The following is a 19,230-nucleotide window of genomic DNA, read 5'->3' as shown; positions in this document are numbered from 1 at the left end:
TACCTGAAGAAAGAGAAACTCCGCAAGAGTAATTCAGGGTCAAGTTCTAATTGTAAATAGGTAATTTGGCTACTTCATCCAAGCGTTTGGATTACGTAGTTGAAACGTGTTTTTCGGTAGGTACATGTATATGCACTTTTACCGTGTCAATGCCATTGGCAAATTTTGAAGGAGCATATCTTAATTGCCCATTTAAATGTATGTGTATTCGTTGGTCAGCAAATTGTTTGAGTGATCAGCTCGTGTTGCAGGTCTTGCTAAACCCGTTGTATGTGCAACTTTGCTTTCAACCGATGCGTGTTCTGACAGCAGCTCTCGAATATATCGGGAGCATTAACTCTGCCGATGAGCCCGTTGTTCTTTGATATTTCCATAAGTAAAATATCGAACGTGGGTTGTGTTATATGTATTTCCAAACTCTTGCTATTTACGGCGCTCGTAGAGGCATCTATAGCAGAGGGAAATGTTATTGTCCTTGTTTATTTTGCATCCTTTAGCACTCGTAGTTTCAGAGGCTTTTTCGGAGCACGATCTTTTGCCGCGTACTGCGTTGCACCGTCGTTCGCCAAAGGGCGTAAGCAAGGTTTACGATGATGCGATTTTGGGTGCTCCGAATTACTGCAATGCTTTTCAAGGAATCAAAACTTAAGTTCTCATTAATAAAAGAAACACGGGACTAAGGGGCGAAAAAAGGAGGGCCCTGTTGAAAAGAAAGGGAAAAGTAAACACTATTGAACCGCTTTAAGCAAGGAAAGGGTTCTTCTTATCTTCTGGCTTGTCCACCACGTTAGCGGTTATCGAAGCATCGTTGATTTCACTAGGAGTCTCGACAGCGATTGCCAGTGTCTTGCTGTCTCCTATGACTGTTGTGCCGTCAACTGCCGAAGCTTTTGCTGCCGAAGCTTCTGGAGCAAGGTCGGCTCGCTTCTTCTTCGTTTCCCTAACGTGTTTTTCTTCCTTATTATCGCGTGACGATGACTTGGAAGGGAGATCGGTGATTTCCTGTTTTAACCCAAACTTTGCAGCAATCCTCTGAAAGTCGCGATCACAATTGTATGAGCGTGAGAAACTTCCATAGACTGTGATGTTTGTCCCGTTGCTCCCAGGCATTTTCAGCTTGAGGTATGTGTAGTGCGGTACAGCCATGAACTTGGCATAAGCTGGTCTTCCGAGTATAGCGTGATACTGTGATTCCCAGTTCACGACTTCAAACTCGACCTTTTCCTTCCTGAAGTTGTCGGGTTTGCCAAAGACGACGTTCAGGTAAACTTTGCCAAGAGAGTACGCCGGTGAAGTGGGGAGAATCCCATGAAAACAGGTGTCTGTTTCTTCTAGCATTCTCATGGTGAACCCCATACTTTTGATTGTGTCGACGAATATCAGGTTTAGTCCGCTTCCACCATCCATGAAGACTTTGCTCATCTTGAACCCCCCGATTTGTGCCTCGACTACTAAGGCTGCGTGTCCTGGTTTTGGTATGGTCATCGGGTGATCTGCTCGGCTGAACGTAATGTTCTGAGACAACCACTCGACATACCCAGGGATGTTCGCCATGATACTTTCTGCTAGATTGATTTCTCGGGTGAGCTTCTTCATTTCTATTCTTGAAACACCTGTCCTGTGGATCATGCTCATCTGCCCACGTGGTGGTGGAAACGCCTCGTTGGGTTGGTGAGGCTGAGCCTGCTGGACCTGGTGCTGCGGTGGTGGTGGTGGTGGTGGTGGTGGTGGCTGTTGCTGCTGCTGGATGAGTTTCTGCATGACAATGAACTGCATACAATCTCTGAGCAGGTGGCTTGACTTCGTTTTGTTGTCCTTAGAATCGACGTACGAGTGCAACTAGCAAGGAGCATTGATCTGCTCGGCGAAGGGTAGCTCGGGAGTACTCTGTGGTAGTGGTTTGTAGTTGTCGTGGTTTCCAGAGTTGTTTCGATTGCCGTCCTGCAGATCGTCTCGTCTGTCGTCGTACCGATCGTCCTGTCGATCAGAGTATCATGCGGCTACCAGGTTACTATCGTCGTAACTGCAGTTTTTTATTTTCTTGTGGCGATCCCTTCGTCCACCCGAGTCGTGCTTCGGCTGGTCGTCATCTTCGTCGTCACTACGCTATCGCGGCCTTCGTACGTTGTTCTCGCCATCAGCCCAGCTGTTGGCGATTTCCATTAACTTGGTTATGGTTTTTGGCTTTTTGTGCCCGAGTTCCTCTATGTAGCTTTCACGTCGGATGCCATCGCTGAAGGCATCGATTGCTCTGTCGACAGAAACATCTTCGGCAACGTTTAAGAGCTTGGTGAATCTCCCGATGTATGCGCGCATCGATTCCTTCTGCTTTTGCTGGCAATGCCGTAATTCCTCAATCCCGACGGGCCTTTTGTATGTTGCTTGGAAATTGGCAACGAAAGCGTCTACTAGGTCGTCCCATGATTTGATGGAACCATTCGGCAGGCCTCTTAACCAAGCTCATGCTGAGTCCTTCAGGTAAAGCTGCAAGCATTGCATTGCTGCTATCTGATTTCTTTTATGCAGAATCACAGTCTGCAAGTAGTCGTCTATCCAGGACCTCGGCTCCTGCTGTCCATCGTATTAGGCAGCATCAGTAGTGTCGTGGTATCGTCACGGCATATGCCATAGGATGGCTAAAGAAGGTGGTTCCTAGATGGTATCACAGCGGTATTCGGATGCGGGTATGGGGACGAATGACACGGTCGACGTACCCAGATTCGAGGCCCTCCTGTGGAGGTAACACCTCTACTCCTGCTATGAGTGTATATGGTGATCACACAGTACAATGGTGCTCCTTGAGCTGTATCCGGCTTGCCCTGGGAGGCTAAGGTAGACGAAGGTCTCTCTCACAGGGCAGCGCTAAGGCTAGAATGAAGTGAGAATGATCGATCCCCTGCACGAGAGGGGGTAGTGCAGCTTATATAGGCGCTGGCACTTTACATAGAAGTCCCTATGATCTACTGGCCGGCTTGGCCGGCTTCGGCTTTCGCTCCTTCCCGAGGCGTTGACGTCAGGAGCCGTTGAGGCCTGATGGCCTGTCCCATCCGGCTGCCTGAGTCAGCGGTATGGAGAGGAGGTGTCTCTGTCGTCATCATGCCATGTAGCCGGTACGGACCGACGTACGCCATGATGGCCTGTCCGGCGCGTGGCACTATTGCTCCACAGTGCCCCGTGCTTTACGGGAGATGAGGTCAGCGTGGACCTGCGAACCCGGACCACCTACCCAGTTCCTTCTTGTGCAAGACTCGCCAGCCTCGAGTCGGTCTAGAGTATAAACCCCAGTCGGATATGGCTTGTAGAAGCCGGCCCAGCCACAACGCAGACGGTCGTAGCCAGGACGACTAGGACTTAGAGCCAGCCGGCTTCCGGACCAGCCGGCCACGGCTCTAGCCGGCTGCTCCTCACCCGGCCTTTGCCGCGAGCCGGCCGGCCTCCAGCCGGCTGCTCCACGTCCATTGCCCTACCCGGGGTCTTCCCCCCGACATTAGCCCCCGAAGCTGGCAAGGTCCTGCGTTAAGAGGGACCTAGGCAGGTTTTCCTAGCTTTTAGATCTCCTGAATATGTTTGACGGCACTCGGAGGGGCCGACCGAGAATTTCCATTCAGCTGGCTGCGCCTTCATCCGGCTCGTTTTGTCCGGCTGCTTCTAGCCGGACGCTATTTTCGCTTCTGCGGCTTTTGCTTTTTTACAAGTGTTGCGACGTCTCCGCCTTGTTGGGAGAGTTTGGGGCCGGATTGAATTCAATGTCCGGCTCCGGCATGGGTACGCCGAAGTCTCCGCCGCCTCGGGCCCTGCGCCCAACTTGACTGGTCTGACGGTTGATTCCTGCTGCTACTTCGTCTGGTCACATCAATGTCGCCTCCGGATCCGGTGCGGTCGTGGGGGACGTGGTGTGGCCGTTTCCAGTAACCGCTGCGGTCGTGGGGGACGTTAATGCGTAGTAAATCCGGAGATCGTGGCCCACGTCCGCCACTTGGAGGCCAACCGCCTGTGGCAGACGGCTATAAATGCCGCGGGGGAGGCATCGAGGCGGCCACTGTGCCACTTTCTTCCTCCTCGCGCTCCCGCTCCGCTCCTCTTCTACGCTCGGGCTTTTCGTCGCTCCGGCGGAAGTTCTCCGGCGCATCCCTGGCGAACTCCGGCGGGCAGCTGCTCCGACGTTTCTCCGCCGATCCGCCGCCACCACCTCATCAATCCGGTGCCACGGGGCCGCGCGTGTCCATGGTACGCTCTCCACCGCTGCCGTCTCGTGGTTCTTCCTCGCCTTTTCGTCTTTATTGGTCTTCCTCCTCTTCCTCCTCGTCGATGGCCCATCCAAGCGGTTCCTGGAGAGGTTCCTACATGCAGGAGGACGACGTCGAGCGTCTTGTGCGCCTCCGCCAGATTCCGACGGAGGTGATCACGAGGGTGCCCGGCGACTAGGTGGAGCCCAGGCCGAACCCCGGCGAGCGTGTGGTCTTCGGAGCGCACTTCGACCGCGGGTTGGGCCTGCCGGCTTCAAACTTCTTCCGCCAGTTCTTGGACTTCTTCGTCCTGCAGCCTCACCACCTGCCGGCCAACGCCTGCGTCCTCCTCAGCTGCTATGTGGCCTTCATGGAAGGCTACGCCGGCTTGTGGCCGGACATCGACTTTTGGAGTCGGCTCTTCTTCATCAAGGCGCAGACGACTGAGGGCCACCTGCGGGCCTGCGGCACCACCTCGATATACTCCCGCCCAGGCACGCCTTTTCCGAGAATCCCGACGGTGGATTCGGTGAAGAATTGGCAAATGTATTTCTTCTACGTCCGAAACGAGAACCCGGCCTTCGACCGGCTCAATCTGCCGGAGTACAACCCGGCGCCGCCAGTTGGCCGGATCAACTGGGGCCACAATGCCAGGACAACGAACCCGGACGCAGAGGTAAACCTTCTGTGGGATTTCTTGGGGGCTTGTGTCACCGGGGGCCGGCTGAGCGCCAAGGATCTCCTCTGCACCTACACCGAGCGCCGGGTGCTGCCGCTCCAGGTGCGCGTCCACAAGATCGAGCACACGTCCGGCCGGTTTGATCCGACCCGGACGTCCAAGGTGGAGCTCTCCAAGGCCCAGGTGGCCCGCCGGGTGAACAACGTCACCAAGGCCAACATGCCGGAGGCCTGGGACTGGGGGCTGACGCCTTGCAGCCGGGCGTCGCCGCCTGAGCTGGTAAGTTTCCGTGTTTTGGCCGACTTCCGGCTTGCGGCTGCATGGCCGACTTGTTACTCAGTCTTTGTCTCGTTTTTAGCTTTTTGACCGCCAGGGCCTCGAGGATGGCGACCTGGCGCAGAAGATCTGGACGCCGGATCATGCTGATCCGGCTGACCAAGCCGGCGACCAAGCCGGCGACGACGAGCTGCCGGAGGTGCCCGACCAGGGCGGCCAGGGGGAGCACAACCCGCCGCCTTCGCCAGAGCAGCAGGAGGAGGAGGAGGAGCCGGCGACGTCCACCACGGGGCCGATCCCTGCGGTGCCTCTGCGCATGAGGCCGCCTGGCGCCTCGGCGACTTCTGCGCCCAAGGGGAAGAAACGGGCCAACGACCGCTCCACGGCCGCCTTGGAGGCGAAGGTGAAGAAGCAGCGCCGGCTGGGACCCAAGAAGTTTCCAGAACAGGCCGGGTAAGTATTTGTTCTCCGTTGTTTGATTCCTTTTCTTTCCTTTCTTTTTATATTTATCTTCTCTTGTTTGTCCGACTAGGGCTGCCATAAAGTTCACCTAGGGCGGTGGCTCTAGGCCGGCTGCCCGCGTTGTGTCGCCGCTCCAGCGGCAGAGGAGGGAGCCGACACCGCAGCCTTCAGCGCGTGCGCGCACGCCACCCGTCGTCGTCGTGCTGCCTGCGGCTACACCACCTTCCGCAGGGGCGTCTTCTTCGGCTGTACCTCTTTCTACAGCGCCTAGCCGCGGCGTCCAGGGTGAGCCGGCACGTCGGCCAACTCTTGATGATATGTTTCCGCGCCGCGCTCGAATTTTGGAGCCTGCGGCCGGAGCCGGCAGGGGTGCGCCGCCTGCGACCGGAGCTGGAGTTGGCGGGGCTGCGCCGCCTGCGACTGGAGTCGGCGGTGCCGCACCCAGCGTCGTGGTGTTGGAGGACAGCCCGGAGGGAGCGCATCAGGCGCCGGGGACGGTGGCTCCCACCGGGCCGACTGCTTCGACCGCGCCGCCTCCATCTTCGGAGCCGTCGAGGGAGGAGCCGGCCAGGAAGAAGCCGGCAAGGGATGAGCCGGCGCGCTCGAGGGACGCCGGCTCCCGGGCGTTGGTAAGGACGGAGGGTCCGCCGGGGCCGTCTGAAGGCCTCCACGTGGCTAAGGGCGCCCGGCTGCTAAACGTGGTGTCCGCCTCCGACTCCAGCCTTGGCTCGGCTGGCACCATGGAGAAGGCGTGGCACCAGGCGGATGCCTGCGAGGTGACCAGCCGGGAGGGGAATCCAGGCATGGCGCCCATGAAGATGTTCTTCTCCGGCTTCCGCGCCAACGTCAAGGCCAGGGCCGCTGAGACCGCCGCCAACCTGGCGAAGCTGGAGGAGGCTGACAAGGTAAATGTTTTATCTCGTTTTTTGCAATTTTGTTGTTATCCTGGTAGCCCTCCGAGGCATGGGCCGGCTGCTTGGAGCCGGTTCAGGTTTCGCCTAGATTCCTAACTTTGTTTTTCTTAGGCGGTTACGGAGCGACGTACCGTCTTGTACAACCAGGTCATGACTCGCTACCACAAGGCCAAGATTGAGCGGGCCAGCTTGGCTCGTGAGCTGGCGGCCGCCAAGGGTAGGGTTTTCTTTCTTTTGACTTCTTTTTCTTTGATTTCACTCGGCTAACGACTTTTCTTGCCGACTTGCAGCTGAAGCCGCCAAGGTCCCGCAACTGGAGGCGGACCTTCGGGCCGCCCGTGCCCAATGCACCGAGAGCGAGGAGGCGGGTCGGGTTGCTGCCGCCAAACTGAAGGTGGCCAAGGGGGAGCTGACGTGCCTGCGCCGGCTTGAGGATAATCACCTCAAGGAGCTTGCCGCCCTCAAAAAGGCTGAGGAGGAGAAGGTGGAGGGCCTGAGCAAGTGGCTGAAGGAGGTGGACAAGCAGCGGCTTGCCCTTCGCCAAGAGGTGACCGCTAAGTCTGAAGAGCTGTCGGCCACCGCCAAGCGGTGGGTGGATGAGATTGGCGCGCTCGACCGCGGCTTGGCGGGTGATTCCTTATATTTTTCTTTCTTTCCTTCCCCTTTGCCGGCTTTCGGCTGTCGGCTGCCGGCTTAGGTTGGCAGCCGGCGGCAGAAACTGATTTTTCGATATCTCCATCTTCGGGCTGGGGGCAGTCGGCTCGTGCCGGCTATCGCCAGTCTTTTTTCTTTTAACTTCGAAATCTCCATCTTCAGGCTGCGAGCCGTCGGTTCTTGCCGGCTGCCACCAGGCTTACTTTTAGAGCTTCGGAATCCCCATCTTCGGGCTGGGGGCAGTCGGCTCGTGTCGGCTGCCGCCAGTCTTTTCTTTTAACTTCGAAATCTCCATCTTCAGGCTGGGGGCAGTCGGTTCTTGCCGGCTGCCGCCAGGCTTACTTTTAGAGCTTCGAAATCTCCATCTTCGGGCTGGGGGCAGTCGGTTCTTGCCGGCTGCCGCCAGCCTTACTTTAGGACTTCGAAAATTTGCATTTTTCAGCTTTTTTTCCGGCTTCGATAGATTTCTGATATGCGTCTTCTTTGCAGCGACCTTCCCTGAGGCGCAGGATGCGGCGCTAGTGGCAGTTGGTGTTGCGCGCGACGCCCGGAGGCGGGAAACCGGCGAGGGCAGCGCGGAGTACTTCACCATGGAGGACTACCTGGCGTCCATGGCCGCCCGCGTCGTGCCCATCACAAAGCTTGGCTGGGAGCTCCGGAAGGTGGCGGAGGAGCTGATCTGGCTGCTGTGTCCGACGGAGGCGCTGCCGCAGGACCTCGCCAACCTCATCACCTGGCTGGAGAAGGCGCCTGACCGCTTCCTCGACTGGAAAGAGTCTGCTGCGCGCGCTGGCGCCGACATGACGCTCTCGTTTGTGCTTTGTTGGTACAGCGAGGTCGACCTCGACCAGCTTGAGTGCCGGCGAGCCGGCGTGGAGGACGCTCTCCCGGCAGAAAACAAGACTGCCCGGCTGGCCCAAGCCTGCGCCATTGCCGACTTCGTCGCCAAGGGCGTCTTCATCGAGGATCCGAGCCCGCCGTCTGACGACGAGGACGAGGAGGCAGAAGATGAGGAGGCGGAGGACATGCCTGAGGAGGACACGGCAGCCGGCTCCGCTGATGCTCCCCCGGCTGGTCCTGATCCAGCCGGTGCTTAAATGTACCTGTCTTAGATGTTCCTTTTGCAAGACAATGCGTTAAATCCCCGGAATGCCGGGTGCATATGTATGAATATTATTATCCTTATATTAAGTCACACTTTAATGTGTTTGTTAATCATTTGTGTGCCGGCTTGCTTTCTTCCGACTTGTTCGCTTTTTCCCATCCGCCTCACTCTTTGGCTTTGCTCTTGCCGATCGTACGTCCGACTTGCGATCCGTCGCCGGATCAAGAGCGGGCCGCTGGGTGAGGCCGATAGTATTTCAGTCGAACGAGCCGAGTTCGGCAATCCGGCACTTTTATGAAGAGTTGTGCAAGTCAATTCGCTTTCACTCTTTCCCTTAGCTGTCTTTCGCGTGCCGGCTCCCTAGGCACTTACTCCCGCCAGCCGGACAGCCGGGTTGCGGTCTGTAGCTGGTCGGAAGCCGGCTGTCGGAAACCGGATCACGTTACTAAGCCGGCCGAGTGAGAGGGTGTTAGCCAATTGGCGAATCAAAGTAGAGTACGCGAAAAACTTGTCGGAAACGGTGCTCTTGGCGCTTGATTTTTCATAGCTTACTAAAGGAGTACAAGGGATACATACATTCCTGCTCTCAAGTATAAAATGGGCGGAGCAAGTTGACATTCCAGGGACGTTTAGTCTCCTCGTCAGCCTTGTCCGGCTTGTTTTTTCTAGCCTCTTGGGCATCTATGAGATAGTAGGAATCATTGCCTACCGCCTTACTCACGATGAAGGGACCCTCCCATGGGGATGACAGTTTATGCTGTCCGGCTGTCCGTTGGATCAGCCGGAGCACTAGGTCTCCTTCTCGGAATGCTAAGGGCTGGACCTTCCGGCTGTGATAGCATCGGAGGCTTTGCTGGTATATGGTAGATCTGGATACGGCCAGCAACCGGGCCACTTCGACCAGGTCGACTCCATCTTCGCGAGCTTCTTTAGCTTCAGCTTCTGTGTAGAGCTTGATCCTTGGCGCGTCGTGCTCGATATCAGTTGGCAGGATGGCTTCGGCCCCGTATACGAGGAAGAATGGTGTGTAGCCGACTGAGCGGTTTGGCGTTGTGCGCAGGCTCCACAGTACATTGGGCAGCTCTTCAATCCAGCAGTCGGCTGCTCGCTCGAGCAGCTCCACCAGCCGGGGCCGGATGCCGGCTAGGATCAGCCGTTGGCCTTCTCCACCTGCCCGTTAGACTCCGGATGTGCCACAGAGGCTAGGTCCATCCGGATCCCCATTTCCTTGCAATAGCGAGAGAAGATGCCTTGGGCGAAGTTGCTGCCGTTGTCGGTGATGATGCTGTGGGGGTAGCCGTACCTCACGATGATTTCCTTGAGGAACGTGATGGCTGTGGAGCCGTCCAGCTTCTTGATCGGCTTGGCTTCAATCCACTTGGTGAATTTGTCAATCATCACCAAGAGATGTGTCATGCCGCCTCGCTCCGTTCTGAACGGGCCCACCATATCCAAGCCCCATACGGCAAACGGCCATGTGATGGGGATGGTTTTCAAGGCGGAAGCCGGCGAGTGCCTCTTCTTTGCGAAGCGCTGGCAGCCGTTGCACTTCTTCACCAGTTCTTCTGCGTCTCTGAGCACAGTCGGCCAGTTGAAACCGTGCCGGAAAGCTTTGGCCACTATGGCTCTGGAGGAGGCGCGATGGCCGCACTCTCCCTGATGGATTTCCCGTAGGAGTTCAATCCCTTCAGCCGGCTCGACGCATCGCTGGAACACCCCACTTACGCTGCGTTTGTATAGCTGGTGGTTGATGATGGCATAGGCCTTGGCCCTTCTCTCAATCTGCCTGGCCTGGACTCTGTCATCAGGCAGCACACCATCGGTGAGGTAGGAGAGGAAATCTTGTGCCCATGAAGGTACGCATCTTATCTCGAATATGCTAACCAACAAGGCCTCCTGCGTGGGAGCTTCCCGATTCGACTGCATGGTCGCCGGGTTCGGCTTGGAAGCCGGCGGGTTCGGCTTGGAAGCCCCCGAGTTTGGCTTTGAAGCCCTCGGGTGGACTGAGAAGCCCTCGGGTTTGGCATCGAAGCCGGCGGGTTTGGCTTTGGAGCCCCCGACTTGGGCGATGAAGCCCCGGGTTCGGCTGAGCAGCCCCCGGGTCAGCCGGCACGAATATTGAATCTGAATCCGGTGACGGTGTGATGGACGGCTTCTTGAGGTGCGCCAGGGCAACGCCTGGCGGAATAGCTTGCCGGGTTGAGCCAATCTTGGATAGGGCATTAGCCGCCTCGTTGTTTGCTCGTGGCACATGGTGGAATTCGCAGCCGTCGAAGAAGCCGGATAGCTGCTGGACGTGGAAGCGGTATGAGGCCATGTTGGCGTCCTTCGCGTCCCAGTCGCCAGATGCTTGCTGTATAACCAAGTCGGAGTCGCCGAAGCAGAGTATGCGATGCACGCCTACCTCCTTGGCCAGCTTCATCCCATGGATGAGCGCTTCGTACTCCGCTACATTATTGGATGCGGCGAAGTGGATCTGCAGGACGTAGTCCAGCCGGTCTCCCTTGGGAGAGGTGATGACGATGCCGGCTCCCAAGCCGTTGCGCATCTTCAAGCCATCAAAGTGGAGCTTCCAATGTGTGGAGTCAGGCACGGGCGGCAGGTACTGCATCTCGGCCCAGTCGACGAAGAAGTCCGCTAGGATCTGCGACTTGATGGCCGTGCGTGCCTCGTAGAGGATGGTGTGGGCGGCTAGCTCCAGAGCCCACTTGGCAACCCGGCCGTTGGCGTCCTTGCTGGCAATGATTTCCGCCAGGGGTGCTATGGCAACCACCTTGATGGGGTGCTCTTGGAAGTAGTGCTTGAGCTTCTTGGCCGCCATGTACACGCCGTAGGTGACCTTCTGGTAGTGGGGGTAGTTCTGCTTCGACTGGGAAAGCACCTCGCTGAGGTAGTAGACTGGGCGCTAAACTAGCTGCTCCCTGTCGTCTTCTTTGCGCTCCACCACCAGGACGACGCTAACCACTCGATTGGTGGCAGCGATGTACAACAGCATCGGCTCCATTGAAGCCGGCGTTGCGAGGATGGGCGCGGTTGAGAGCACGCGCTTTAAGTCGCGCAAGGCTTCATCCGCCTGCGGTGACCAGACGAATTTGTCCGACTTCTTCAGCAATTGGTACAGGGGCAGTGCCTTCTCCCCCAGCCGGCTGACGAAGCGGCTCAAGGAGGCCAGGAAACCAATGAACTTCTGGACGTCCTTGAGGCACTGCGGCAGCTCCATCTTCTCTAGGGCACTGATCTTCTCCGGGTTGGCTTCGATCCCTCGCTGAGAGACGAGGTAGCCAAGGAGTTGGCCGGATGGCACGCCGAACGTGCATTTGGCCAGGTTGAGCTTCATCCGGAATCTTCGCAGATTGGTGAAGGTTTCTCTCAGGTCATCAAGGAGGGTAGTTGTCTCCTTGGTCTTTACAACGACATCATCCACATATGCGTGAACGTTTCTGCCGATTTGATCCTGCAAGCATTTTTGCATGCACCTTTGGTAGGTGCCGCCTGCATTTTTCAAGCCGAACGGCATAGTCGTGTAGCAATAAGCCCCATACGGGGTAATGAATGAAGTCTTTATTTAATCATCCGGATTCAAAGGAATCTGGTGGTAGCCTGAATAGGCATCTAGAAAAGACGACAGTTCACAGCCGGCAGTCTAGTCTATGACTTGATCTATGCGCGGTAGGGGGAAGGGGTCCTCCGGGCACGCCTTGTTCAGGCTAGTGTAGTCGATACACATGCGCCAGGAGCCGTTCTTCTTCAGGACCAGGACCGGGTTCGCCAACCAGTCCGGGTGTAGTACTTCCATGATGAAGCCGGCTTCCAGCAGCCGGGCGATTTCTTCACCGATGGTCTTCCTTCTTTCTTCGGCAAATTGCCTGAGAGGCTGCTTCACCGGCTTGGCTTCAGGCCGGACGTGGAGGTGGTGCTCAGCCAACTCCCTCGGCACACCCGGCAAGTCTCTTGGAGTCCATGCGAAGATGTCCCGATTCTCACGGAGGAAGCTGGTGAGCTCGCTTTCCTATTTGCTGTTCAAGCCGGCACCGATGGTGACGTACTTGTCCGGCTGCGCCGGGTCCAGCAGGATCTTCTTGGTGTTGTTGGCCGGCTGGAAGTGAGTCGTCCCAGCCGGGTTGCCTGCAGCCGGCATGTCCGTCTGCGCGGCCTTGGCCAAGGAGACAGCGCCGTGGATGAGCTGCTTCTCGGTGGCAATGACCAGCGTCTGGGCCATCTTCGAGCTCTGCGTGGCGCAGTCCATGGAGCGGCGATAGTCGCCGGCTATGGTGATGACCCGTTTAGGGCCAGGCAGCTTCATCTTCAGGTACCCATAATGGGGCACCGCCATGAACTTGGTCAGGGCCGGCCTGCCCAGGAGCGCGTGGTAGGGACTAACGAGGTCCACCACCTCGAACTCAATTCTCTTGGTGCGGAAGTGATCCGGTTTCCCGAACATCACCTCCAGCGTAATCCGGCCAATCGGCTAGCAGCAGTGGCCTGGCACGATGCCATGGAAGACGGTGGGGGTGGGATGCAACTCGGCTTCTTGGATGCCCAGCTTGCGGGTGGTGTCGCGGTAGAGGATGTTGATGCTGCTGCCCCCATCGATGAGGACGCGCGAGAAGCGCACGGTGCGCCGGGTTGTGCCAATGGTGGGGTCAAGGACCATGGCGTAGCTGCCCGGCTTCGAAAGGATAGCCGGTGTGTCGCGGCGATCAAAAGTGATGGCCTGCTCTGACCAGTTTAGGTACTGGGGGACCGGCGGTATGACCGCGTTGACCTCGAGGGAACGGCTCTGCTGGCTCGTCTTGTCCTCGGGCTCGGAGGTGAAGATGATGTAGGTAGCATCTTCGGCCAGGTATCGGCCATGGTGCACTTGGTTAGCCTCATGGTGCTCGAGATTGGCGTTCTCTGCGCCGGCTTGGGCACCCGGCCCGCCGGCTGGAGGGGGCGGGGGTGGAGGCGGGAGAGGTTCGCCGCTTGTCAGCCTCTTCATGAAGTGGTAGTCGCGGGTGGTGTGGTTGGAGGGGTTCTTGCCGCTGTGGTACTTGCACGGCGAGTTGAGCATCTGCTCGAAGGTGAACTTCGGCTTCCAGGGCCGGTCTTGCTTCTGGCGCCGGCTGCCGCCAGCCGCGTGGTCCAACACGGCTGCCACATGGGCAGAACCGTACCGGCGGTCCGGCTGGTCGCTGTGCCGCTTGCCGCGGTAGTTGTCCCGCCGGTTGCCATGAGAGGCGCCCTCTAACGGCTTGTTCTCAGCCGACTTGTGGTGGTCCCGCCTGGACGGAGCCGGCGATGCCTCAGCTGGCGCCTTGCCGGCTTCTTCAGCCAGCGCGTACTTGTCGGCGATGGCCATGAGGGAGGCCATGGTCTTGGGCTCGCTGCGACGCAGCTTGTGCCACAGCATGGTGTTGGGCCGGCAGCCGCCCATGAAGAAGCTGATGGCCTGGATCTCGTGCACGCCCTCGCAGGAGTTGCGCATCTCGCACCAGCGCGTCAGGTACGCGCGATCCGTCTCGTCCGGGCCCTGCTTGCACATCTCTAGCTGCTGGGGGCAACCCGGCCGGCGGTAGGTGCCGGTGAAGTTGCTGATGAAGGCTTCCTCAAAATCAAGCCAGCTGTTGATGCTGCCGGCTGGCAGGTTGTTGAGCCAGGTGCGGGCGGAGCCGATTAGCATCACGGGGGAATATCGCACTGCCCAGCGCTTGTTGCCCCTGGCGATGCCGACTGCGGTGGAGTAGTCCAGCAGCCAGTCCTCCGGCTTGGCGGTGCCGTCGTACTTGGGGGTGTCGCGCGGGAGCTGGAAGCCGTCAATCATGGGCTCGTTGGCGATGCGGGGCCTGAAGCACTTTGGGCCGGCTGGCCCCTCTTCCTCCGCGATGTGGGATTCGACTAGCCGGTCTAGGCGGTCTCTGGCGTCGGTGGGCTCGATGCGGGGGCCCAGCCGGGAACGTGCCGGCTGGCGAGTGCCAGCTGGTTCTGGAGCCGGCCGGTGTTGGCGCCTTGGCTCCGCCTGCTCGGAGTCATGCTCCTGATTCTGGCTTGGTGGTGGCCGGCTGCGGCCGCTGTGGCCGCTGTCCGGCCGGCTTGTCCGGCTTGAACCTGCGTGGGTGGCGCGGGAGTCTTTGCGCCGGCTTGGTCCTGGCGAAGAGGACTCGGCCGTATCCCTGGGGGCGTCCTTGCTGTTGCCTGCAGCAGCGCGAACGTGAGGAGCTCTGGGAGCGCTGTACCTGGGGTCCTTTGTCTGCTTAGCGGCAGGCCAGCACAGATCAGCCACCCGCTTCGTCTGGCGGCGCAGCTCTTCTCCCTCGAGGAGGCCTAGTTCCTCCGCAGCGGCTTCGGCTGCGAGGATGTTCTTGTCGGGGGTGTTGTAGACGGGTAGCTCAGCGGATGGAGCCGGAACTTCTGCGCCATCGCAGTCGATCTCGGCGCCGAGGGCGCCTCCTCGTCGACGGATCATGTCGGCTCGGCTAGGGTTGTTGCCGCCTGGCGTGAAGCCGTGGGCGCGCTCGTACTCGCGCCGGGTGATTTCCAGCTGGCGTTTGGCAGTGGCCAGCTCGTCAGCCTACTTGAGGAGGAGCTGGCGATGCGCCTCCAGATCAGCCTCGACGAAGGTGGCATCGCCGCCTGCGGTGAGCGGAGAGCTCAGCTTTGCTCGGACTACGTCCAGCCGGGATGGTGGCGGCGGCTCCTTTGGGCCCGAGCCGGATGCGTGGTGGTCGACGTTGCACTCCATGTTGGGGCCGTGAACGCGAGTGGACTTGGTGGGGAGCTCCTCGCCAGTCGTCATGACTTTGACGCAGGGGCTGGCGGGAACGCTGCTGGTGCCGGCTCCTGGAGGAGGGCTTGCGCAGCGTAGCACCTGCCGCGGGTAGCGCGGCGGTGCGACGGTGGCGACGTAGATGTCGTGGCCGCCGAAGGAGATGACGCTTCCGCCGGCAGGGAAGGGCCGGTCGGCGAAGTAGCCAGCGTTGTCGCTGACGCAGTCGAGGGAGCCGAATCTCCAGATCAAGCCTGAAGCGACTCGCTCGCCGGTGGTGATGGTGAGGCCCGTCCGGATGAAGACACCGGCCGAGGACGCTGAAGGCCCCACGGTGGGCGCCAAATGTTCGAGGCCCTCCTGTGGAGGTGATACGTCCAAAACGTATCTACTTTCCCGAACACTTTTGCTATTGTTTTGCCTCTAATTTGTGTATTTTGGATGCAACTAACACGGACTAACGCTGTTTTCAGCAGAACTGCTCTGGTGTCTCGTTTTTGTGCAGAAATCCAACTTTCGGGAAAATCCTCGGAATTTATGCAGAAGGCCCTATTTTCTCAGGAAACTAACGGAGCCAGAAGGAGAAGTCAGGTGGAGGCCCGAGGGCCCCACACCATAGGGCGGCGCGGCCCAGGGGGGCCCGCGCGGCCCTGTGGTGTGGCCCCCTCGGCCGGCCTCCGACGCCCTCCTTCGGACTATTTATCGGCCTCGACCTAAAAACGCACAGAGAGAAGTCGAAGTCGCCAGAAACCCTCCAGAACGCCGCCACATCGCGAAACTCCGTCGCGGGAGTCAGAAGTCTCCGTTCTGGCACTCCGCCGGGACGGGGAATTGGAGGAGATCATCGCCGCCATCACCGCCAACGCCTCTACATCAACCAGCCATGTTTCCCCCATCCATGTGTGAGTAATTCCCCCGCTGTAGGCCGAAGGGGATGGTAGGGATTGGATGAGATTGGTCATGTAATAGCATAAGATTGTTAGGGCATAGTGCCTAGTGTCCGTAATTGGTACTTTGATGATATTGTTGCAACTTGTTATGCTTAATGCTTGTCACTAGGGCCCGAGTGCCATGATCTCAGATCTGAACATGTTATTGCTTCATCAAGATATTCATTGTTTATGGTCTTACCTATAAGTTGTATACACATGTCGTTGTCCGGAACCAATGGCCCCGAAGTGACAAGAATTGGGACAACCGGAGGGGATGGTAGCGATGTGAGGATCACATGTGTTCACGGAGTGTTAATGCTTTGCTCCGGTACTCTATTAAAAGGAGTACCTTAATATCCAGTAGTTTCCCTTGAGGCCCGGCTGCCACCGGCTGGTAGGACAAAAGATGTTGTGCAAGTTTCTCATTGCGAGCACGCACGACTATATATGGAACACATATCTATTGATTCCTTTGTACTTGGACACCGTTTTATTATTATCTGCAAATGCCCTGCTATGATTGTTACATGAGTTTCTCTCATCCATGCAACGCCCGTCATCCGTCCCCGTGCCTACAGTATTTTAATCCTGCTGTTTACTAAAATCACTACTGCTGTCTCTGTTACTCTTTGCTTTGTTATTTCACTTCTGCCATCGCTATAAAACTGTTACTGCGATAAACTCTTGCGAGCAAGTCTGTTTCAGTGCAGCTGAATTGACAACTCCGCTGTTAAGGCTTCCAAGTGTTCTTTGTCTCCCCTTGTGTCGAATCAATAAATTGGGTTTTACTTCCCTCGAAGACTGTTGCGATCCCCTATACTTGTGGGTCATCAAGACTATTTTCTGGCGCCGTTGCCGGGGAGCATAGCTTTATTTGGAAGTTCACTTGGATTAATATTGTTCGCTGCAAATTCTCCATCATGGGTAAACCTCGCGATACTAAGATCGCCATATTACCATCCACTACAAGAAAAGGTACAATTCTGAATACCTCTGCTGCTCTTGATTCACCATCTGTGATTGATAAACTTGTTTCACCGCCACATGCTTCGCATGCGGGTACATCTGCTGAATCTGAACACTCTCATAATATTGATAATGTTTCTGCTGTGCTTGATGATAGTGGTTCATTGGGATCTTTTCTAGATGCTACAATTGCTAGGTCTAGACAAATTGAAAATACTGAAACTCCTAATGCTACTACGCCTGTTAGTTCACCTGAACTTGATTATTTTAGTGATGATCCTGATGAAGATTATGTGGAGCTTAATGATGATTTTATTGAAAAATGCAATGCTACTACTGATGCAAGAAAAATTAAAAAGTTGCTTGCAGAACATGTTGTTAGATATAAACTGTCTCCTGATCCTAAGTTTGCCACATCTCCTATAAACATTAGGGATAAAGATTATGATTTTTCTCTTGATCTATCTCATATAGCTATTGTTGAGAAAACACCCTTTTGTGGTACTGAAAAAGAAAGTGCTGTTGAACACATGACTGAGTTATCTACTCTGAGTAGCTTGTTTTCTGATGATGTCAAGATGCGTACTTACTTTGTTGCTAAAATCTTTCCATTCTCATTGAAGGATGACGCTAAAACTTGGTATAATAATTTGCCACCTAATTCTATTAAAAGTCCAAAAGAATTGCTTGATGTCTTCTTCCGCAAATACTTTCCTGCTAGTGCTCAACATATTGCTTTGCAGAGAATTTATAATTTTGACCAGGGAGATGAAGAGAAATTGCCTGAGGCTTGGGCGAGATTCTGCTCTCTTATTAGAGCTCGGCCTGAGCATGATTTGGAAAAGCATGATTTGCTTGATATATTTTATAGTGGACTAACCATTGAGTCTAGGGCATACCTGGATAGTTGTGCTGGTTGTGTTTTCAGGAAAAGAACTCCGGATGACGCTGAAGAATTATTGGCTAAAATAAGCCGGAATCATGATGATTGGACTACGCCTGAACCAACTCCAACGCCAATATTGAAGAAGAGGGGCATGATTAAATTGAATGATGAAGATATGAGGGAAGCCAAGAAGTCTCTCAAGGAGAAAGGTATTAAATCTGAAGATGTGAAGAATCTACCTCCTATAGAAGATATATGTGAGATAATTCCCCCTTCACCCATGATTGAGGTAAACTCCCTTCAACGCTTTACTAGGGAGGATATTCCGTATTCGAAACCTCCTGCACAATGCTTAGATGAGTTTGATAATTATATTGTTAAGCAAGAAAATTTTAATATGAGAGTAGAGAATCATTTAATGGAAAATTCTCGAGCTATTAATGAATTGCATGATATTGTGGAGAGAACCTCCAATGATGTTAAGATGCTTGTTAAACATTTTCATATGATTCAAACTCAAATTGATCAACTCACTAAAGTGCAAAATGACTTGTTAGGGAATAATTCTAAAGAGAAACATACTTATGAAGTAACAACTAGAGGTGGTGTCTCTACCCAGGATCCTCTATATCCTGAAGGGCATCCCAAAAGAATTGAACAAGATTCTCAACGCATTGAACCTAGTGCTCATTCTAGGAAGAAAAAGAAGAAGAAACATAAAAATGTTGTAGAATCCTCTGAACCTGTTAATGATCCTAATAGTATTTCTATTTCTGATGCTGAAACTGAAAGTGGTAATGAACATGATAATGATAAAGATAAAGATAATGATAAGAATGATACTCCTGATAAAGAAGAGGTTGAAGAAGAACCTGAAAAGCGTGCTAAAAATAAAAAGTATACTAAAGAAGACTTTATTGCTGAGAAACATGGTAATGAAAGAGAACCTTGGGTGCAAAAGCAAATGCCTTTTCCTGCTAAGAAACTAAAATCAAAGGAAGAAGAACACTATAATAAATTTTGCGATTGGATGAAACCTTTATTCTTGCAAATCCCTTTGACTGATGCTATTAAATTGCCTCCTTATTCAAAGTATATGAAAGATATTGTTACTAACAAAAGGAAAATCCCCAATGAGGAAATTTCCACTATGCTTGCTAATTACTCTTTCAATGGCAAAATTCCAAAGAAGTTGGGCGACCCAGGTATACCTACTATTCCTTGTTCTATTAAGAATAATTATGTTAAAACTGCTCTATGTGACTTGGGAGCCGGTGTTAGTGTTATGCCTTTTTCTCTTTATAAGAGACTTTACTTAGATAAGTTGATACCTACTGATATATCTTTGCAAATGGCTGATAAATCTACTGCTATTCCTGTTGGTA

The sequence above is a fragment of the Lolium perenne genome, chromosome 4, assembly GCF_019359855.2.
Source record: "Lolium perenne isolate Kyuss_39 chromosome 4, Kyuss_2.0, whole genome shotgun sequence".
NCBI lineage: Eukaryota > Viridiplantae > Streptophyta > Magnoliopsida > Poales > Poaceae > Lolium > Lolium perenne.
This window is presented reverse-complemented; position numbering follows the sequence as displayed.